Raw genomic sequence first — 21,227 nt, 5'->3', positions numbered from 1 at the left:
CCCCTTGGACCTGCCGCCTCCCAAGGAGGTTTGAACTGGCTGCCCAGGGTGGCAGCTTGGTTCCCTCACCTGGCCTTGGATCTGGGAAGGCAAGGGCTAGCTGGGGCCCTGGGGTGGGCATCCAAGCATGCCGTTGGGCCATTAGGGATGGTGCAGGGCCCCAGCCCTGGGCCCTCAATTGCTTGCAGGCATCCCGGGCACCCTTCCTCCCATTTCCGGACAGGGCTCTCCCTTCTTGGGCAGAAAGTGGGGTTGCAGGAACTCGGCTTGCCCTGTGGCTTCCCAAGATGCCCAAAGGCCTGGCTCCCCATGTCCTCGAGTGCCCCAAGGTTACTGCAGCCATATGATCCTAAAGAGATTGTTGACCAAGACCAGGTCCCAGCCATCCTACTCTTGGTCTGCCGTGTTGCCTACCACCACAATCTGAGGGTTACCAAGGGAAACCCTGGTGCCCAACCTGCTGCCGGTCAGTGGGCCCCATCCCTCAGCCCCCTCGGGGAAGCCCTCAATGGACTATTCGTGTATCCCAGCACAGATTCAGGGCCACATGCCCTATTGGGCCCTTTTCTGCTTCCACCATGCAGGCCATTCACCTCATCTTGAACCCCAAAACCCTCATTGAGCCCCTACGGGTCTGCTCCAGTTGGAAGCTTAGCTGCCCCCAGGATGGGCTTCTTGATGGAGGGCCTCGTAGCCCCACAGACCCTGAACCCAGTGGATCATGCCACTGCACCCTTCTACACACTACATCAGCTGGGTCCAGTCTTGAGAAGAGGCCCAAATGCTCCAGTCCACAAGGCATGCAGCTCAGCATGAAGCACCACCGGTAAGCCTTTTCAGGGGCAGAGGCCCACACACATGACTAGTACTGTGCTTGTGTCAGTGATGAGAACTCATATTGTCTCAAAGAGAGATGATGACATGAAGATCATGCTCAATAGGATTAAGCTTTGGACCAATGGAAGATATTGTTCCATGATTAGTATTCTGGGCGTACAGTTGGTACTGGGTATGCTTCCCCTCCGCCTGGGCCTTGAGGCTACCAATCTTTCCAAACTGCCATTTATGGCGAGGTCGTGGCTTTGGGCCTCTAGGTGCCTGAGCTGGCTCAGGCCTTTGGGTTGGTCCCGACCCATTGCTTTTCAGTCATGCCTCCCCCGGGCTTCTTGCTCTGCCTCTCTGGTTCCTTTGTGTCTTATTGGGCCATGCCTCCTGGGATCTCGCTTCTACTTCAATCATATAGGTTTGTATGCCATATTTATAGTCTACAGGCTGCAACCAACCTCGATTTTCAGAATCTTTTCTTGTGAGACTCGTGCCCAGACGTATAGCTTGGACCGCTGCAATACCTGAGATGGTTTAGTGCCTTAGGAAGATCTCCCTCTCCCTAGAGCACTGGAACATGCTGGCCAAATGTGGCCAGGGCAGCCCAGAGTCACTTGAATGTGCCATATAGGGAGGTACCATGCTAGGCCGTTTAGCTTTGTGTGCTTCAGCTGCTCCCTGTTGAGAATGATGGTGGACCTCCTGGGTCAACATTAGATCCCCTTGGCCAGTTTCAGCCAAGTCCCTGTTCTGTGCCATGCTGATGGAGCTACTTCTACCTTGGAGGGTGCCGTGGGCACAGATAGCACCAACTTCCCCTTACAGCAAGCCAGCTCTGAAGTATGTTCAGAGTGGCCTGCACCATCAAGGGACCTGGCCTTGGCTGCTGGAATGGTAACACCAACCCAGGGCCCATGAAGGCACCCCCGGGCATGCCCTCAGGCCATCGGGGATGGTGTTGGACAGTAGTCCTGGACATCAACTCCAGCGGCTGTTAGGGGAGCCCTCACTCCCAATCATGAATAGGGCTGTGTCTGCTTGGGAAGCATGTTGTGGTTGCACGAACTTTAGTTTTCATTCAGCTCTTCTGTGGTGCTGGGTGGCCTGGATTCCCAAGTCTTCTAGGGCTGTGGGCCCACCCTGAGCATCTTGCCCTGACCAGATTTCAGGATAAGGCCAGGTCCCACCCCGCCTGTCGTGGCCCACCAAGCATTACCCTGCCCTCTGACCCAAGGTTGGTGGAGCAGTCATCCTGATTTTTGGGTATCCTGACATGGGCTCCATGCCTCAAGCCCCCATGGCCTCCCTTAGGTCCTCCAAGGTAGGCCACGGGCCTCAAGCCTGGAAACCTTTGCCCTGCATTGTGTTCCCACATCTCAGGGCCCCTAGTGCATTTGCTGTTGGGGTTCTTGGACATCTGGCCTAACTCTCTCCCCACAGATCCTGAATCCACATGACCATCCTGCCCTTCCCCACTCTTCACATCACATCAACTTTTTCCTGGCCCTTCCTATCACTTCCTGCCAAGTGGTTCACCATCTATGCCAATGTTTGTCTATATAGGTAAGCAGGAGTTCCAGGCCTCCTGCTGGACACTATACACCAATTCTGTTCTTGCTTTTGGCCCAGATGTCAAATATTCCCTGTACATTTGACAATGTCTGGAATACCTGGAGAAGTCTACTCCACCCCTGGTCTTTTGGCCTCTTTCTCTTCAATCTAAATGCCCAACTATAGAATGCTGTGCTTGAGTAATTATGTTTCTTTCAGTTTTAGTGGGGAATTTGGGGATTGTTTCATCGTGTTATATGTCGTGGAACTGACATGTGCCAAAGACAACCATAGGAGTCACTGAAGGGAATTGAATTGTGTGGGGCTTCCCAGTTGGAACTTCCCTGCTGAGCACTTTAGCCAGCATTCTGAAACATGAACTTGGCATTTCTTGTGTGCTTCACATTTTCCTAGGTCAACACTGGTTTTTCAGGCAAATCCAGTTGTAATCTCTGGGTGAAACAGGTAATTGTCAAATCATTCTGAATAAGCAGGAAATCATAGTAAATACTGACTTATCCTTCTCCACAGCATTGAAGAGAAAGGATGCCATATGGAGAAAATTAAATTGTGTGAAGATGATGGTTTTGGTAGAAATTTATCACTGATATATGACTGGTTTGGAGCTCTTGTCGTAGAAAAGACAAATATAATGGAGTACACTTGGGAACACATAGGGAGACAGATATCCCACTACATTGCCTAGAAAAAGCATAAAGGCTAATTTTTGTAACCAGATGGTTTTGAGAACTGTAGTTTTATAGTCAGCAGGCATTTTTTTGTGATAGAAATTTGAGGGCATTGCCATTCTCTTGACAAAAATGTAAGCAAAATCTCTGGCCCAATGGTGGGATCTGAGTATCACGTGGGTCACAGTAGTGAGAGATCATTTACTCCTCTCTGACCATACTTCTGATAGGTCACTTTCATAGAATGGCCTTTCAGTGGACAAAGGATCCAGTAATTTCCATTTTTCTGCTGTGCAAGTGCATCTATGCAGAGTCACCTGCCAGGTGCAGCTCATCCCCATTACTGGCTGCATAGTTGCTTCTTCCTCATTCTGGTACCCTGTGCTCTGGCAAGACTGCCCTTCTTGGTTAAAACTCCCTTAGTTTCAGCACACTGAATCCCTCTTCCAGAAGACCAGGACAGGCTTCTGCCCATACCATGTACCTAAAGTCTGGATTCTTTTTTAAAGATTGATTTATTTATTTACTTATTTACTTATTTATTCATTCATTCATTCATGAGACAGAGAGAGGGAGAGGCAGAGACATAGGCAGAGGGAGAAGAAGGCTCCATGCAGGAAGCCCGATGTAAGACTCAATCCCAGGACTCCAGGATCATGCCCTGAGCCAAAGGCAGATGCTCAACCGCTGAGCCACCGAAGTGTCCCTAAATTCTGGATTCTCAAGTGATAGTTGGATTGGTTTAGATAGCATATGGACAATACTGTGTTGCTCCAAGAAAGTAAGTAAACTACATGGAGTCATACAGTATGAAAACAGACACTGAAAAATAGCTGAGACACTCACGGAGGAGATAATTGACCCTTAGGGTGCCTCCCTGAGGACAGCAAGCACTAAAACCCCTTTCCAGGGCAAGAGCATCTGGATGGCAATGTTTCTCTTCCACCACCCCTCAGAACAAACACATAACCACCTTCCATAAATAGCACAATGCCAACAGTTACTGCCTAACCTGCTTAAACCAGGTCACACACTTCTTCACATTTCCAATACTGCCCTTATAGTTCAAATTTGCCCCATTCCAAGTGTGGTGGACACCTTCCTTAGAAGATGAACATAAACCCCTAGTCACACCACAACATCTGACCATAGAGTTCTACAAAGTTTCATTGCTAGTGGAAGTAGTATCAGATATCATTTAACATGGAGACTAGAGCACACCTAGTCAAATAACTACCAAGTTCCAAACACTACCCAGTCCAGGCAAGAAGATCATCTGCAGGCAACTGGCCTACAGGATAGACCAGCCAAAACACAACAGCAGAATGCATACAGCACACATCAGAGACATTTCCTGAAGTGCCAGGCCCTGAACATTATATGATCTCTTCTTAACAAAGCCATTACCTCCAGAAGCAGAAAACACAGGTTTTCTAACTCAGAGAAGACAGAGACTTACACATAACGTCAGGACAGAGTAACTCATCCCCAAAGAAAAAACAAGATAAGGCCTCAGCCAGAGAGCTAATCAAAACAGATATAAGTAATACTCCTTATGAGGAATTGAAAGCAATAATCATGAGGACACTCACTAGGTTTGAGAAAAGCATGGAAGAAATCAGGGAGACCATTACCACAGAAATAAAAGAGTTTTTAAAAAGTCAGAAATTAAAAATGCAATAACTGAGATTCAAAACTGACTGAATGTAATGACCATTAGAATGGAAGTAGCAAAAAAAAAAAAAGAATAGAAGTAGCAGATGACAAATAAGTTTTATAGAAGACAAAATAATGGGAAAAAATGAAGCTGAAAAAAGAGAAAGAAGAATTATAGAACACAAGAATAGACTTATGTACTCAATGACTTCATAAAATGTAATGACATTTGTATTATAGGTATCTAGAATAAGAACAGAGAAAAATGGGGGCAGCTAACTTATTTGAAGAAATACTAGTTGGAAATTTCCCCAATGTGGGGAAGAAACAGATATCTAAATCCAGGAGGAATAGAAACCTCCCATTAAAATCAACAAAAGCAGGCCAACACCAAGACCCATCATATTTAAACTTGCAAATTGTAGTGATAAAGAAAAAATCGTAAAGCAGCAAGACAAAAGAAGTACCTAACTTACAAAGGAAGACCCATAAAGCTAGCTACAAACTTCTCCACAGAAACTTGACAAGCCAGAAAAAAAGGCATGATATATACAACACGATAAATGGGAAAAATCTGGGGATCCCTGGGTGGCTCAGTGGTTTAGCACCTGCCTTCAGTCCAGAGCATGATGCTGGAGTCCCAGGATCAAGTCCCACATCGGGCTCCTTGCATGAAGCCTGCTTCTCCCTCGGCCTGTGTCTCTGCCTCTCTCTCTCTCTCTGTGTGTGACTATGATAAATAAAAAATAAATAAATAAATAATTTTTTAAAAAATGAGAAAAATCTACTGCAAAGAATTCACCGAACCTATAATTCAGAATAGGAGAGATGAAGAGTTTCCCAGACAAACAAAAACTAAAGAAGTTCATGTTCACTAACTCAGCCCTTCAAAAAATATTATAGGGGACTCTGGGTGGAAAGGAGATACCAAAAGTGACATAAGGGATGCCAAGGTCTCCCTTTGCCTGTGTCTCTGCCTCTCTCTCTGTCTCTCATGAATAAATAAATAAATAAAATCCTTAAAAAAAAGGAACAGAGAGAATCTCCAGAAACTATGATAAAACAAGTAATAAAGTGGCATTAAATACATATCTGACAATAATTACTCTGGGTGTAAATGGACTAAATACCACAATCAAAAGACTAGGGTGTCTGGGAAACAAACTAGGGGTGATGGAAGGGGAGGTGGGCGGGGAGTGGGGGTGACTGGGTGACAGGCACTGAGGTGGGTACTTGACAGGATGAGCACTGGGTGTTATTTTATATGTTGGCAAATTGAACACCAATAAAAAATAAATTTATAAAAATAAAGAAAAGTCACAAAAAAAGACTAGGGTGTCAAAATGGATAAAAATCCAAGACCCATCTATATGCTGCCTACAAGAAACTCATTTTAGAACTAAAAACATCTCCAGACTGAAAGTAAAGAGGTGGAAAAACATTTACCATGCAATAACACATCAAAAGAAAGACAGAATAGCAATACTTATGTTCAATAGAGTAGATTTTAATCCAAAGACTCTAACAAGAGGTGAAGACAGGTACTATATCATAATAAAGTGATCTATTCAACAAGAAGATCTAACACTTGTAAATATTTATGCTCCCAAACTGGAGGACCCAAATATATAAAACAATTAATAACGGAATGCCTGGATGACTCAGCGGTTGGGCTCTGCCTTCTGCTTGGAGTGTGATCCTGGACTGGTGAGCTGGAAGCAATCACACAACAAAAAGAAATAAAAGGCATCCAACTCAGCAAGGAAGAAGTCAACTTTCAATATTTTCAGATGACGTGATACTCTATATAAAAAGCCAAAACCACCAAAAGATTGGTATTACTGATAGACAAATTCATAAAGTCACAGGATACAAAATCAATGTGCAGTAATCTGTTGCCTTACTATACATGAATAAACAGCAGAAAGAGAAATAAAGGAATCAATTCCATTTACAATTGTACCCAAAATCATAAGAATAAACCCAATTAAAGAGGTAAAAGACCTGTACTTCTTTATCCATTCATCTGTTGAAGGACACTGAGGCTCCTTCCACAGTTTGGCTATTGCACACATTGCTGCTATAAACATTGGAGTGCAGGTTTCCCAGCATTTCACTGCATCAGCATCTTTGGGGTAAATACCTAGTAGTGCAATTGCTGGGTCATAGTTCTATTTTTAACTCTATGAGGAACCTCCACACTGTTTTCCAGAGTCTCTGCACCAGTTTACATTCCCACCAACAGTGGAAGAGTGTTCACCTTTCTCTGCATCCTCACCAACACCAGTTGTTCCCTGTGTTGTTAATTTTAGCCATTATGACTGGTGTTAGGTGGTATCTCATTGGGTTTTGATTTGTATTTCCCTGATGACGAGTGTATCACATTGATTGATTTGCAAGTATTGAACCACCTCTGGATCCCAGGAATAAATCCCACTTAATCATAATGAAATATTCTTTTTTAAGAAATTTTATTCAATTATTTATTTTGGGAGAGAAGGAGATGAAGGGGGACAGTCAGAGAGGGAGGGAGAAGAAGAGGAAGGAGGAAAGAATCCCAAGCAGACTCCATGGTGAGCCCAGAGCCCAACATGGGGCTTTATCCCATGACTCTGAGATCATGACCTGAGCTGGAACCAAGAGTCAGACACTTAACCAACTGAGCTACCCAGGCGCCCCATGGTAAATAATTTATTAATGTACTGTTTGATTTGATCTGATAGTATCTTGTTGGGATTTTTTGCATTCATGTTCATCAGAGATATTGTTGTATAATTCTCTTTTTTGGTGGAGTCTTTGTTTTGGAATCAAGGTAATTCTGACCTCATAGAATGAGTTTGAAAGTTTTCCTTCCATTTCTACTTTTTGGAATAATTTCAGAAGAATAGGTATTAATTCTTCATTAAATGTTTGGTAGAATTCCTCTGGGAAATCCTCTGGCCTTGGACTCTTGTTTGTTTGGAGATTGTTAATTACTGATTCAATTTCTTTACTGGTTATTGGTCTGTTGAAATTTTCTATTTCCTTCAGTTTCAGTGTTGGCAGTTTGTATGTATTTAAGAATTTATCCATTTCTTTCAGATTGCCCAGTTTGTTGGCATGTATTTTTTTCATAATATTCTCTTATAATTGTTTGCATTTATTTGGTGTTATTTGTGATCTTTTTATTTGCTTCTTTTCTCTTTATTTGCTTCCTTTCCTTTTTCTTTTTGATAAGTCTGGCTATGAGGTTATCAATTTTATTAATTATTTCAGAGAACCAGCTCTTAGTTTAATTGATGTGTTCTACTGGTTTTTGTTTCTATATCACTTATTTCTGCTCTAATTATTATTATTTCCCATCTTCTGCTGGCTTTAGGCTATATATGCTGTTCCTTTTCTACTTATTTTAATTTTAAGTTTAGGGTATGTGCTTGAGACATTTCTTGCTTCTTGGGGTAGGCCTGTATTGCAATATACTTCCTTTTTAGGATAGCCTTTAATGCATGTGAAAGGTTTTGGATTGTCATGTTTTCATTTACATTTGCTTCCATGTCTTTTTTTAATTCTACTTTAATTTCCTGGTTAACTAATTCATTCCTTAGTAAGATGTTCTTTAATCTCCATGTATTTGTGGTGTTTCCAATTTTTTGTTGTAGCTGACTTCAGGTTTCATAGCATTGTAGTCTGGAAATATGCATGCATGATCTCTATCTTTTCGAATTAGTTGAGACCTGATTTGTGACCCAATATGTGACCTATTCTGGGGAATGTTCCATGTGGACTCGAAAAGAATGTGTGTTCTGGTACTTTAGGATGGAATGATCTGAATATATCTATTAAATCCATCTGGTCCAGTGTGTCATTCAACACCATTGTTTGTTTCCTTCTTGATTTTCTGCTTAAATAATCTGTCCACCACTGTAAGTGGGGTGTTGAAGTCTCCTAATATTATTGTATTATTATGATTGAGGTTTATGTTTTTATTGATTTATGTATCTAGATGCTCTCAATTTAGGGGCATACATACTTAACAGTTATATTTTCTTGATGGATTGACTCCTTAATATAATATAGTGCTTTCCTTTATCTGTTGTTACAGTCTTTGGTTTAAAATCTAGTTTCTCTGATATAAGTATGGCTACTCTGGCCTTCTTTTCACATCCGTTAATGTGGTAGTTGGTTTTCCATCCCCTCACTTTCAGTCTGCTGGTGACATTAGGTTTAAAATGAGTCTCTTTTAGGCAGCATATAAATGGGTCTTGTTTTTTTTTTTTTAATCAATACCCTGTATTTTGATTGGAGCATTTAGTCCATTTACATTCAAAGTAACTATTATAGATAAATGAATTTAGTTCCATTGTGTTACCTATAGAGTTGATGTTTCTGGTAATGTTTTTTGTTACTTTCTAGTTTTTGCTGCTTTTGGTCTTTCTTTCCCACTCAAAAAGTCCCCTTAATTATTTCTTGCAGGACTGGCTTAATGGTCATGAACTCCTTTAGTTTTTGTCAGTCTGGAAAGTGCTTTATTGCTCCTTCTATTCTGAATGACAGCATTACTAGATAAAGTATTCTTGAATACATATTTGACAGGCTTAAAGGGCTGTGTTTAGTATAAGCAGCTTCTATCTCCACAGGGGGCTTCTGTGCTGCTCTCTGAAGTCCAGTCATTTTGGTGGTGAGGGGGGAAATGGCTTCACTCCACTCTCTTGTCCCAGACAGGAGATCTCACACCCCCTACCATTCAGGAAGCCCTCATGGAAAAGTGAGGGCTGTCAGTGCACCCAGCATCACAGCTTTCCTGTGTTTTATCTTCAGCATGTAGCTGGGATTAAAAACCAAATCTTACCAGACCAGCCACCATGGGGAACCATTCCCCACCCTCAGAAGCACAGCCTCGGAGATCCCTGGGTAGCGCAGCGGTTTGGCGCCTGCCTTTGGCCCAGGGCACGATCCTGGAGACCCAGGATCTAATCCCACGTCGGGCTCTCGGTGCGTGAAGCCTGCTTCTCCCTCTGCCTGTGTCTCTGCCTCTCTCTCTCTCTGTGTGACTATCATAAATAAAAAAAAAATTTAAAAAAAAGAAGCACAGCCTCGCTGTCCTGTGTCTGGTGTCCTTCATCCAAGAAAAACAGTCCTGTGCCTGTGCAGTTCCCTGACAATGAAAGAGGAGTGTCTGCAGGATCTTTTGTCCTTGGAGAGGCAATATTACCTCTTCCAAATGTACTTCAGGAAGGGGAATAAATATTCTGTCCCAGTGCAACCCAGGAGAACCCTACACCACTCTGTGCATTCCAGGCCCTCTCCCCAGGAGTGTACACCACAGCTCCGCTCTGGAAAAAGTCACACATTTCCAAAACCTCAGAGTTTGTGCTTCACACACTATCTGAAAAAACAAACAAACAAACAAACAAACAAACAAACACCTGTGACACTCAGTTTCCCTCACTCTCACTCCCCAGTCCAAGTTCTGTGGAGGTTTTCATCCTGTATAAAACACTGCACTGACACTGCACTTTCTCAAACCCTCTCTCTCTCTCTCCCTTTTCTCTCCCCATGGAAAGGATTACCTTCTCTCCACAGAAGTGCAGTTTTACTCTACCAAAATTCACTTCCATACACCTCACACTTGCGAGTCTGTCTCTCTCCAATCATGGGGATCCTTCTCCCAGTCCTTAGATTGATTTACTGGTTGTTCCAAGTGATCTTATCTCAATACAGCTATGTTTGAGCAATAAGGAGAACCCAGGTTCCCCCTACTTCTCTGTCATCTTAACCCTTCCTCCAATCTTCTGACCTTTCCCCCTCTCTTCTTCTTCTGGAACTCCTCTGATGTGAAAGTTATTATATTTTAAGGAGTCACTAAGTTCCCTTAGTCTACATTCATGATCTAATACTTTCCTTTCCCTCTTTTTTCAGTTTCACTATTTTCCATAATTTTATTTTTTGTATCACTGGTTTCTTCTTCTGCTTCATCCATCCTCTTTGTCATTGCATCTAGTAGGTATTGTGTCTTGGTTTATAGCATTTTTAAATTTCAGCCTGACTAGTTTTTAGGTCTTTGATATTTGCATTAAGGGATTCTGTAGTGTCTTCTATGCTTTTCTCAAGACCAGTATCCTTATGATTGTTGCTTTGAATTATGGTTCAGGCATCTTCCTTACATTTGTTTTTATTAAATCTTGTCTGAGACTTCTTCCTGATATTTCTTATGGGGTGAATCCCTCCATGTTGTTATTTTGTCTAGGTCATTGTATGTGTGGGGTGGGGGTTGTGTATCAGGAAACCTGGTTTATCCCTGCTCCTGAGAGTGATGACTATATTAAGAAGAGGTCCCGTGTTGTCTTCCTTGGACCTGGTCTTCAGAAAGTGTTTCAGAGTGTGCACTCTACTGTTGTGTTTTGCCTGATCCTTCCCTCAGGTCTGTCCTCTCAGAGTTGCTTCTTGTCTGCAGTGAGGAATGTTTAGACCTTGTCCCGTGTGTGGCAAGTTGTAACTAGTTGTGCTTTGGTTACCTTGCTAAAAGAAGCTAGGTCCTCCAAATGCACTCCAAGGAGGGGAACTATTTCTCCCTATGTGATCCAGGGGATCCTCCAACCACACTGCCCATACTCCCAAGTCTCTGCCCTCCTTCCCCCACCAGAGCACCTCTAAGTCCATTAGGCACAACCCTGACCAATGGCACTGACTTACAAAACTTCAGACTTTGAGCTCTATTGCATATAAACACTGTGGTAGTTAACCCCTCTCCTTTTCCCAGCATTGGCAAGGGAGCTGGCTTTGAACGGATAATTTTTTTTTTAAGATTGTATTACTCGATTTTATTTTACACTAGGTGGTGGGCACAAAGTAATATTCCTTTTTTTTTTAATATTCCTTAATCAAGTTGACAATTAGCTTCACTCAGAACACTTTTAATAATACACATAAAAAGAAAGTATTCATCTTACAAATTGTTCTGCAATCCAAATATACAGTATCTTGGAAAACAATGTTTAGAAAACAAAAGCCAATGTAAAAAGACAGATTAAAACAACTAGAACAGTACAGGTTTTATATGGCTCTGATTTTACAGTTTTCTTACTGCATCATCAATGTCAGAAGTCTGTTCCTTCAGCTGGCTCCATTGCTCAGGAATTAGAGGAAATACCTTTTCTTCCAGGTTTCATTTCACCTTTTGGATCCATCCAATATTCTCTCTTTTCCCAGTCAATTGTTTTGGGAAGTTTTTCATGTGTGTGCAATCTCACATGTGTGCTGCTTTCTCTCTCTCTCTTTCTCTCTCTCTCTCCCTCTTCTCTCAGTGATCAAGGCTCCCTCTCTTCCACAGCACCCACAATTCTTTTGTCCCCCAAATCAACTCCCTGCACCTCCTATATTCCACAATGTGGCCATTTTGCTCTTTCTAGATATGCAATTTGTTCTCTGCCCTCAGATTTCTTGGGTGCTCAAAAAGATTTTATATTTAACTGACTATTCAAGAGATGAGCCAACAATAGGGTCCCTCTACTACTCCACTATCTTAACTTAGGATCTAGATATGTCCCCTGAAACAAGGGAAATAATAAGAAAAATACACTATTGTGACTTTATAAAAATAAGAAGCTTATGCAGAGTGAAGGAAATAATCAGCAAAACTAAAAGGCAACCTATGGAATGGGAGGTGATATCTGCAAATGACATATCCAATGGCTAGTAATCCAAAATCTATAAAGAACTTATTTGGGTTTTTGGTATTAAGTTTCATAATTGATAATAATAAAATGATCCAGTTTAAAAGTGAGCAGAAGACATGAATAGACATTTTTTTTCAAAGAATATATTCAGATAGCAAACAGACACATGAAATGATACTCAACATTACTCATCATCGGGGGAAAAATCAAAACTACAATGAGATATTACCTCACACCTGTCAGAAAGACTAAAATTAACAACTCAGGAAACAACAAGTGTTGGTGAGGATGTGGAGAAAGTGGAAATCTTTTACACTGTTGGTGGGAGTGCAAAATGGATGCATTTTGGAATGCAGCCACTCTGAAAAACAGTTCCTCAAAAAGTTAAAACTAGAACTACCCTATGACCCAGCAATTGCACTACTAGGTATTTATTCAAAGGATACAAAAACACTTATTCAAAGAGATACCTTGATGTTTATACATATACCTTGATGTTTATAGAAGCATTATTTACAATAGCCAAATTATGAAACAGCCTAGGTGTCTGTTGACTGATGAATAGAAAAAGATGTGTGTGTACACACACACACACACACACACACACACACAAATACACAATGGAATATTACTCAGCCATCAAAAATAATGAACCTTGCCACTTGCAATTAACTGGATAGAGATAGAGAGTATTATGCTAAGTGAAATAAGTCAGTCAGAGCAAGATAAATACCATATTATTTCACTCGTATGTGAAATTTAAGAAAAAAATGAACATCAAGGGTGGGGATGAAGAAACAGACTATAGAGAACGAACTGATTGTTACCAGAGGGGAGATGGATTAAATGGGTGATGGAGATTAAGGAGGACACTTAGGGTGATAAGTACTGGGTATTGTATGTAAGTGTTGAATCATTAAATTCTACACCTAAAACTAATATCACACCATTTGTTAACTAATTAGAATTTAAGTAAAAAGTTGAATAAAAAATGAATGCTCTTTAATAGAAAAAGATTAAACACAAAACAATAAATAATTTTTACTTTTCTGGTTACCTAAGTATAGATTAAGAGTTTTCTTGAGTGTTAGCCCTTCAATATATCATGTCAGGAATATGAAACATTTTTTTTAATATGAAACATTTTTAACTTGCCTAAATGGGATCATCTCTCAATGTAAGGCATCCTTTCTCACTGGCCCCAGTTAACATTTTCCCTTGTCATGCATGGTGAGCTTGAAGCCAGTAATTCTGTAAGCTTCATCAATGATGAATGCCATGGTTTTCACTTGAGTCACGATAGAGTTTCTATTGTCGTGGTTTTACACCTATGGCATCCAGCTTGTTAGATGTAGGAATTTACTCATGCCGTTGGTTACACTTGGGGACTATCTGAAGATTCTGATAGCTGTATTGCAGGCGGAGGTTTGACTAATACTTCATCATATAAATTTAAGAAACTGTGCTTTCTTGGTTTTGCCAGGTTTTTCTGATGTGTTCTCTGATTGATTAAACTTTGCCCAGTGAGGCATCTGGTGTCCATCCCTTTTAGCATTTTTTTCTGAATGACTGCCCTCGAAAGTACAAAACTGCTTTTCAATGTACTTTCATGGAAATGATTTTGACATTCATTCAGAACCATGGTAGCCTCTTTGTAGTGAGATCATATTTGTCTAAATGAGAGGAGCAGGTGTATATATCCTAATAATAGAATTTATGAGTTCACACTTGAGGATATTAGTAAGACATTGCAGGCATTGAAATAAAATGATGACAGCTTTTATACCTCAGCCAGAATGTTCCCATGGAGGGGCTTATATTAGATATGTGGTTAGGACATTAACATGTCTTTAGATATGTGTTTACTAGAAAATAAATTTTATATGACTTCATAGTATCATTTGATGTTTCTTTTGGGGCAGTAAGGTAATCTTAATGCTGCATATACCACTCATTTTGCAAAGAGATATATTGGTTTGCAGGATACTCTCAATTCTGAAAGACACATCTCGAAAATTTTCCTATTGATAATGTCAATGTGCTAGGCCTTTAGCTCAGTGGGGAATCCATGAGCTCACTGTACTTCATGTTTCTATTTATTACATTAGTTAGATATTTAGCTCTATTTATTCTGTATATTGTTTTCATTTATTTATTCTTCCATTGTTTGTTTTAAATTTTTTTGTATATTTTTATTGCAGTTTGATTTGCCAACATATGCTATAACACCCAGTGCTCATCCCGTCAAGTGTCCCCCTCAGTGCCAGTCACCAAGTCACCCCATCCCTCCCCCCGCCCACCTCCCCTTCCACTACCCCTTGTTCATTTCCCAGAATTAGGAGTCTCTCATGTATTGTCACCCTCTCTGATGTTTCCCACTCATTTTCTCTCCTTTCCCCTATAATCCCTTTCACTATGTTTTATATGCCCTGTATGAGTAAAACCATATAATGTTGCCCTTCTCCAACTGACCTACTTCATTCAGCATAACACCCTCCAGTTCCATCCACATCGAAACAAATGGTGTGTATTCATTTCTAATGGCTAATACTCCATTGTATATATAGACCACATTTTCTTTATCCATTCATCTTTCAATGGACACCGAGACTCCTTCCACAGTTTGGCTATTGTGGACATTGCTCCTGTAAACACTCGGGTTTTAACTGCATCTGTATCTTTTGGGTGAATCCCCAGCAGTGCAATTTCTGGGTCATAGGGCAGATCTATTTTTAACTCTTTGAGAACATCCACAGGTTCCAGAGTGGCTGTACAAGTTCACATTCCCACCAACAGTGCAAGAGGGTTCTCCTTTCTGCACATCTTCTCCAACATTTGTTGTTTCCTGTCTTGTGAATTTTCCTCATTCTCACTGGTGTGAGGTATCCCATTGTGGTTTTGATTGTATTTCCCTGATGGCCAGTGATGCGGAGCATTTTCTCATGTGCTTGTTGGCCATGTCTATGTCTTCCTCTGTGAAATTTCTATTCATGTCTTTTGCCCATTTCATGATTGGATTGTTTGCTTCTTTGCTGTTGAGTTTAATAAGTTCTTTATAGATCTTGGATACTAGCCCTTTATCTAATACGTAATTTGCAAATATGTTCTCCCATTCTGTAGGTTGTCTTTTAGTTTTGTTCCGTCTTCCTACCTTGTTAGAAGCACAAACTCTTCTCTCTGTAGCATTCACAGCTGTTCTCTCTTTAAATCTCAGGCTGAATTCATAGGTTTTCAGGATGATTTGAAAGTTATCTAGGTAAGTTGGTGGGGACAGGTGACTTGGGGACCCTACACTTCCACCATCTTGCCCTGCCCCCCCCCTTTTATTTCATCTTAATAATTTTTATAAATTTGTAAATGGTTGAATGAAGGCACAATTTTATGCTTTCTCTTACTTTTGTTTTAATAAGTGATTTTTAGTGGTTTGTCTGCCTCCTTCAGGGTCTCCCCATCAGCATCTTCAGTATTCCTGGTGGTGCTCCTCTCTGAGCTGCTCCTGTTACTCCTCAAGGAGGGCTCCATCTCCTCAGTGACTGTCTTCTGCCATTCCACCTTCCACATACAGAAGCCTGTCAGGTGTGCCTGTGGCTTATCCTCCAAGCCCATAGGGAGCCTCAGTGGTCGCCAACTTGCTGCTTGTCCTTGTGCTTTCAGATGGGGAGGCCTCCTTCAGTTGCTGTCTTGTAGACCATCGTGCTTAAGGCTGCAGACTTTGTCTCCTTACAGCACAGTGGCTGGGTTTCAAGAGAAAGTGTTCCAAGAGAACTAGGCAGGAGTGAATTGCATCTTCAATTCTATTGCTGAATTGGAACATTTTAGATCTTCAGAACCACAGTTCAGAAAGATCCTGAGTGAATTTTGGCACCCCCTGAGCATGAACACACTCACTAGACATTACCTTGATATTTATTTGACACAAGCTAGCATTAACTTATATTAAAAAAGAACCACATCATGAAGCCTTTTACCATGCTGGAGGGATGGAATATGGTACCAGAATAAGGGGCCTACATTTCATCTGGTCTCTTGAATTCATCTAATTATCTATCAAATCATTCTGAAATTGTGAATTCAACCTGAGATCTAAGAAAAGAATTGCTGCAATTCTAAAAATGAAAAGTGATGATGTTTTGAAAGGTAAGAGGTGCAGAGATGTGAATCAGAGGGGATATATAGGAAGATAAACCACGGAGGGGAGGGAGCCTCCACAAGCCAGCTATGGTAAAGTGATATAGCAGTGGAATACAGAATTGGAACTTTTCAAAGTCTGTTCCTCTGAGGGATATCCCTGCCTGAAGAATGCTCAGGTGGCAAAGCAGGGCAGAATCCTAGGTCGGACAATGTAGTCTCAGGATCCCCAGGGTCACATAAAGGACAGGGGTGCCTGAGTGTGACAGAATTACCAAGCATGGGAACAGGGAAACTGGCTACAATTAATGAGCCCTGGATAGCCCCTCAGCCAGGTGGTACCATAAACCACAAGTCACAGCACAATTGGGCAACTGCTCTTAAAGCAGAGGTCCAGCAAGCTATACCAGTGGGAGACCCTGCTCCTTCCACTGAGAGGAGCATATGGGTGCACCCACTATCTGATAAACGTTCCCTGAGCAGGGGCCCAGCAAGCCAGGGACCACAGTGAGACCTGCCACCCTCCCCTGGGGAATTGGTGTGGGTGTGCACCACAAGAGTCTGTAGAGGTTGGTGAACACAAAAGAGATTGACTCTTTTCCCCTAAGGGTGCACTGAAGAGTGGGAGCAGTGATCATTCAGCCCTGGGCTGGAGAGCAGGGCACTGCAATTTTTACTTTTCTCCCCCCATCCTCTAAAGGGTGCAAAAAGCCTTTTGTTCCACATAATGCAACATAATGCAACCACATAATGCACATAATGCCACATAATGCAACCCAAAGAAGCTTACACTGAACCTGGCCTCATGGCAAGGGGTGGTGCAACCCTGCCCTGGCAAAGACACCTGAGAATCAGTGCAACAGTCCTCACTCCCAGAAGACCAACAGGAATATCAGTCCAACACCAATTATATGGATCATTCAGAACTTAAAAACTCCTGTTTGGGGAAAATAGTATATAGAATTTGAGGGTTTTGTTCTCATGAGACTTTAGTCTTTCAGTTTAAATTTTTTCTTTTCAACTCATTTCTTATTTTATCAACTATTTTTAAGTCTTTTTCTAATTTTCATTTTTACATCTATATTTTATAGATATATTCATTTTTGCTCCCTTTTACTGTATTCAGTTTTTAAAAAGATTTTATTTATTTATTCATTAGAAACAGAGAGAGAGAGAGAGAGAGAGAGAGAGAGACAGGCAGAGGCAGAAGCAGGCTCCATACAGGGAGCCTGACATGGGACTCAATCCCAGGTCTCCAGGATCAAGCCCTGGGCTGAAGGTGGTGCTAAACTGCTGAGCCACCCGGGTAGCCCTGTATTCAATTTTTATATATATATATATATATATATATTAACTTTCTTTACAATTTTGGGATTTCGTGTCCTCTGACACAGACCAAAATACACCCAGGACCAAGTGGATCACTCTGTTTCGTCCACGTGTGAAATTATATGTTCTCTTTTTTCACTTTTAATTTTCTTTTCTTTTCTTTGGTTTCTGACCTCTTTGGATTTGTCTAGTGTGTATTTCATGGATATTTTTTATTTTGTTCTCTCATCTATTCTTCTCTGGACAAAATGACTAGGAGAGATTCACGGTGAAAGAAAGAACCAGAGGTATAACTTTCTGCCATAGATCTAATTGATATGGATATAAGTAAAATGTCAGAACTAGAATTCAGAATAAGGATGATAAAGTTACTACCTGGGCTTGCAAAAATAAAAAAAAAAAAGCATAAAACACAGTAGAGAATCTCTTAGTGCAGAAATAACATCTAATTAGGTCAAAATTTAAAATGCTTTAACTGAAATGTAGCCTAAAATGGATGCTCTAACAGCTTAGGGTAAATGAGGCAGAAGAGAGAGTCAGTGACATAGAAGACAAAATGATGGAAAGGAAGGAAGCTGAGGAAAAGAAAGTAAAACAACTAATGCACCTTTAGGGAAGGCTTCAAGAAATCAGCGATACTATAAAGTGAAATAATATTAGAATTATTGGGGTCCCAAAGGAAGAAAGAGGGAGAGGGACAGAAGGTATATTTGACCAAATCATACTTGAAATCTTCCCTAATCTGGGTAAGGAAACAGGCAGTCAATTCCAAGAGGCACAGAGAAACCCCCTCAAAATCAATAAAATAGACCAACAACCTGACATATAATAGTAAAGCTTTCAAATTTCAGAGATAAAGAGAAAATCCCGAAAGTAACTCAGACAAGAGGTCTTTAATGTACAAGGGTACAAATATTAGACTGGCAGCGGACCTATCCATAGAAACCTAACATTCCAGAAAGGACTGGCGTGATATATTCAGATTACAAAATGAGGAAAACATGCATCCAAGAATACTTTATCCAGCAAGGCTGTCATTCAGAATGGAAGGATAGATAAGGAGCTTCCAGGACAAACAGAAACTAAAAGAATTTGTGATTACTAATACAGCCCTGCAAGAAAGATTAAAGAGGATCCTGTAAGCAAAGAAAGAGCCCAAAGTAATATAGATCAGAAAGGAACAGAGACAATTTACAGAAACAGGGACTTTACAGGTAATAAAATGGCACTAAATTTGTACTTTTCAATGGTTACTCTGAATGTAATTGGGCTAAATGTCCCAATGGAAAGACACAGGGTATCAGGTTGGATAAAAAAGCAAGACCCATCCATATGCTATCTACAAGAGACTCATTATAGAACCAAAGATGCCTTCACATTGAAAGTGAAGGGGTAGAGAATGACTTATCATGCTAATGAACATCAAAAGAAAGCTTTGGGTAGCAATACTTATATCAGACAAATTAGTTTCTAAACCAGACTGTAGTAAGGGATGAAGAGGAACAGCATATCATACCTAAATGGCCCATCCAACAAGAACATGGAGATAAGAGCAGCCACTTATATAAACCAATTAATAACAAATTTAAAGAAACACATTGAAATTCCCCTGGCTATTCAGGGTCTTTTCTGATTCCACACAAATCTTAAAATAATTTGTTCTAACTCTCTGAAGAAAATTGAACACCAATAAAAAATAAATGTATTATTAAAAAAATAAACACATTGATAATAATACAATAATAGTAGGGGTCTTTAACACTCCACTCACAGAAATGGATAGATAATCTACCATTTCAACAAGATCAACAAGAAAACAAGCGCTTTGAAGGACACACAGAACCAAATGGACTTCACAGATATATACAAAGCATTCCTAAAGCACCAGAATACACATTCTTCTTGGCTGCACATGGAACATTGTCCAGAATAGAACACATGCTCGTTCACAAATCAGATCTCAACTGATACCAAAAGATGGAGATTATTCCTTGCTTATTTTCAGATCACAATGCTTTGAAACTTGAATTTAAACACAAGAGTAAATTTGGAAAGAACTCAAATACATGGACATTAAAGAGCATGTCACTGAAAAATGAATGCATCAGCTAGGATATTAAAGAAGAATTTTTAAAATTCATGGAAACAAATGAAAGCACAATTGCTCAAAACATTTTGGATGCAGTACAGGCATTCCTAAAAAGAAAGCACATAGCAATACAACCCTTTCTCAAAAAATTTAAAAAGTCTCAAATACTAGAGCTAAACTTACACCTAAAGGATCTGGAGAAAGAACAGAAAATAATGCCTAAAAACCAAGCAGGAGAAGACAAATAATAAAGTTTAGAGAAGAAATCAATGGAATAGAAACTAAAAGAACAGTAGAACATATCAATGAAGCTAGTTCTTTGAAAGAATTAATAAAATTGATAAAACCCTTGCATTACTTATCAAAAATAAGAGAGGACCCAAATCAATAAAATCATGAATGAAAAAGAGGAGATCATGACCAACACCAAGGAAATACAATTTTAAGAACATATTAGAAGCAAATATATGCCAACAAATTAGACAATCTGGAAGAAATGGATGCATTCCTAGAGACTTAAAAACTACTAAAACTAAATAAAAATTTTAAAAAAGGGATCCCTGGGTGGCGCAGTGGTTTGGTGCCTGCCTTTGGCTCAGGGCACAATCCTGAAGACCCGGGATCGAATCCCACATTGGGCTCCCGGTGCATGGAGCCTGCTTCTCCCTCTGCCTGTGTCTCTGCCTTTCTCTCTCTCTCTCTGTCTGACTATCATGAATAAATAAATAAAATTTAAAAAAACTACTAAAACTGAAAAAGGAAGAAATAGAAAACCTGAACAGACCCGTAACCAGCAAAGAAATTGAACCATCAAAAATCTCCCAACAAATAATAGTTCAGGTCCAGATGACTTTTTGGGGGAATTCTCCCAAACATTTAAAGAACTAATCCCTATTCTTCTGAACCTGTTTTAAAAAAATAGAAATGGAAGGAAAACTTCCAAAATGATTCTATGAGACCAGCATTACTTTGATCCCCAAACCAGACAAAGACCCCACCAAAAAGGAGAATTACAGATCAATATCTTTGATGAACATGGATGAAAATTCTCACCAAGATACTAGCCAATAGAATCCAATAGTACATTAAAATGATTATTCACCATGACCACGTGAGATTTATTTCTTGGCTGCAAGGATGGTTCAACATTCACATCATTCAACATTTATTTCTTGGCTGCAAGGATGGTTCAACATTCACAATCAAAGTGATACATCACATCAATAAAAGGACAAGAACCATATAATACAATTGATGTAGAAAATGTATTTGACAAAATACACCATCCTTTCTTGATTAAAACCC

General features: G+C 40.4%; 1 non-coding gene across 1 annotated transcript; it reads left to right on the top strand.

The window, feature by feature from the left end:
- Positions 1 to 876: 876 nt before the first annotated feature.
- LOC121490253 lies at positions 877 to 956 on the top strand. Its single transcript, XR_005987574.1, has one exon. It is a non-coding gene; the product is annotated as a small nucleolar RNA SNORD115 (small nucleolar RNA).
- Positions 957 to 21,227: the final 20,271 nt, after the last annotated feature.

This window comes from Vulpes lagopus, chromosome 4 (genome assembly GCF_018345385.1).
Source record: "Vulpes lagopus strain Blue_001 chromosome 4, ASM1834538v1, whole genome shotgun sequence".
Classification (NCBI taxonomy): Eukaryota; Metazoa; Chordata; class Mammalia; order Carnivora; family Canidae; genus Vulpes; species Vulpes lagopus.
The sequence above is the reverse complement of the archived record's forward strand: the minus strand, read 5'-3'. Positions and strand labels throughout refer to the sequence as shown.